This window comes from Girardinichthys multiradiatus, chromosome 2 (assembly GCF_021462225.1).
Source record: "Girardinichthys multiradiatus isolate DD_20200921_A chromosome 2, DD_fGirMul_XY1, whole genome shotgun sequence".
NCBI classification, from domain to species: Eukaryota; Metazoa; Chordata; class Actinopteri; order Cyprinodontiformes; family Goodeidae; genus Girardinichthys; species Girardinichthys multiradiatus.
Genome location: NC_061795.1, coordinates 25,786,997 through 25,789,685, shown reverse-complemented (window position 1 = coordinate 25,789,685; position 2,689 = coordinate 25,786,997). Strand labels below are relative to the sequence as shown.

Below are 2,689 nucleotides of genomic sequence, written 5' to 3'. Positions count from 1 at the left end.
GTGGAAAGAAATTACTAGAAAATGTTGTAAAATGCCAAATACAGTTTTATCCAGCCGTACCAGCCTTCAGACAATCACAGTTATTAAGACGACAAGGGCAAGAAGAACTCCACAGATGATGGCTGTTGAAGAAGATAGCTGTTAAACTGATGTTCAAATTGAGTTAAATATCAAGAATCTTTGAGTTTCCAATCAAAAGGAACTGTAATAAAAGCAAACTGGCATTTATTCAGTCATTGTGAAGACTTTTCTCATTGTCTCCACTTACCAATAGGAGTGTCTGGCTCATCCTCCTCAGTTGCATCCAAGTCATCTAAGAACCATAACGATCAACTTTAGTATATTTTTAAAAATTAAAGTGAAAAACACAGATAAACTACTTTGTACACTTTCGATAAATATATGCTTACCATGGATGCCAGCACAGGTGGCGTTGCAACTGTTGTAGTCAAAGAATCGGTTTCCATTCCCAAAGCAGCCAGTCCAAATGAATCTTTTGCATTTTCATTAGTGGAGTCGTAGTAGTATCTCAAGTAGCGACCACTACATCCTCTAACCAGATGTTTAAAGTGACAAGCTTCTTTTACTGTTAAGAGAAAATAATGTAAAAGTTATTTTCAAGATTTAATAGTCATGGCAATAGTTGTTTAATCAAATGTATTCATATTATTGATCCAAAATCACAAATGTTGCTGAATATATCATTATTGACTTGAGATTTTCACCACTTGGTGGCGCATATATGTTACAAAATGTAGATATGTGGCTTCCTTGCATAAAAAAAATCCTAAAACCTTTCATGCCTGTTGCAGAGAAGAAAATATATAGTTCTGTTGTCCTGTGTGAAATATTGTTGAGAGGTCTTATTTTTGTCTTCTCTATTCAGATAGGTTTAGTTTTTTAATGGTTCTTTATGCCATAAAACTCTTATCAGGCTTTTCTTACTCCAAAGTCCACCAACAGCATAAAGTATGTTCTTAGTCTGCTTATAGATAATCTCAAATACATTTGCCATGATTCATATTTACAGCTGAGATGAGGTGCAAAAAAAAAAACATCTTTTTGAACAAGTGATTTTTATTTTGGATGATGGTGACTCAAGTGGTAGGGGTTTGTCCTGTAACCGGTGGATTGCCAGTTCGAACCCCTGCTCTGTCTGTCTTATTTGTTGTATCCTTGGGCGTCTTGCCTTACCTGCTAATTTTGGTCAGAGGGCCTGAAGGCGCCAATTGTATGGGAGCCTCACTTCTGTCAGTCTGGCCCAGGGCAGCTGTGGCTACAATGTAGCCTACCACTGTCAGTGGTTGGATGAGTGATTGTAGTGTAAAGCGCTTTGGGGTCATCGGACTTGATAAAGTGCTCTTCAAGTACAGGCCATTTTCCATTTACCCTTTTGCTCTCAAATAAAGGGAAAAGTCTTCTCACCAGCCACGGGGTAGGTTTTTTCTGAGTTGAACGAACAGTTTCTCAGGCACTCTTTCATTTTGAAAATGGTTGGCATTTCCTCCCTGGCCTTGGTAAGCGAAAGGCACGCACTGGTCGATTGTATAGTCGTAATATACAGCAAACGTGAAGGCTGTGCCTTCACCTGCATCTTTGGGCAGTCTACAGAATTCTGTTGGATGATAAACAAGACAAGTTTATTTGTATAGCCCATTTCAGCAACAAGACAAAGTTCTTTACATGATGACAAAATAAACTAAAAAAGTATATTGCAGTAGTATGATAAAGGAAACTAGAGAAAAGTTGGACTACGGACTGAAATTATTGACCTGACATCAACCTTTTTGTAAAATTGTAAAAAATTGTAAAAAATTAAACCGCTGCAGGAAATTTTTAATCTATATATTTTGTGTTAATTTTATGCACTCAATGCTTTTTAGGCCCATATATTCTTAACATAAAATCAAACGATTCTCCTTTGGGAGGAGCAAACTCCTCAGAACTGTTTTGACCCTTTATGCGTCTCGATAATTAGGGAATATTCCTTTTAAAACTGGTCCATGTCTGGACCAAGAGTCAGAGACTTCCCGTTGCTCTGTACCTTCCTCCTAACTTCTTCTAGGAGAGCCCAGCTTAACCATAGTCTGTCGGGAAGGGGTTTTTTACGCTGTCTATTCCAAGGTGGAAGATCCTAATTAATTTTTATCCCCAGTAGGAACTTTTACCAATGTGTTTTAGTTAATAATTTACAAAAGCAACTTTAAACAAATGGGGTTTTATCCTTGATTTTAAAGAACACAGGGATTCTGCATTTTTGCAGGGTAATGGAGGGTTGTTCCAGATTAGTGAAACATAAGAACTGAATGCTGCTTCTCCTTGTTTGGTTTTGATTCTGGGTATGCAGAGTATACTTGAACCAGAAGACCTGAGTGGTCTGGAAGGTTGATACAACAGCAATACATCTTTAATGTATTTGGGGGGTAAGTCAATCAGTGACTTATAAACTAACAGTCACATTTTAAAGTCTATACCCTAAAATACAGGGAGCCAGTGCAAGGACTTTAAAACTGGGATGATGGGCTCTACTCCTTTTTAGTTTCAGTCAGGACACAGGCAGCAGCGTTCTGGATCAACTGCAGCTCTCTGATTTGACTTTTTAGGCAGACCTTTGAAGACACTGTCACAGTAATCAATTTTGCATGGATACGTTTTCGAGATCCTACTGAGATATTAGTCCTTTAATCCT

The 2,689-nt window shown here is 37.9% G+C and overlaps 1 long non-coding RNA gene across 1 annotated transcript; it reads right to left on the bottom strand.

The window, feature by feature from the left end:
* LOC124880812 lies at window positions 1–574 on the bottom strand. Its single transcript, XR_007041463.1, has 3 exons — window positions 411–574; window positions 269–313; window positions 1–122 (listed from the first exon to the last, which is right to left on the bottom strand). It is a non-coding gene; the product is annotated as an uncharacterized LOC124880812 (long non-coding RNA).
* Window positions 575–2,689: the final 2,115 nt, after the last annotated feature.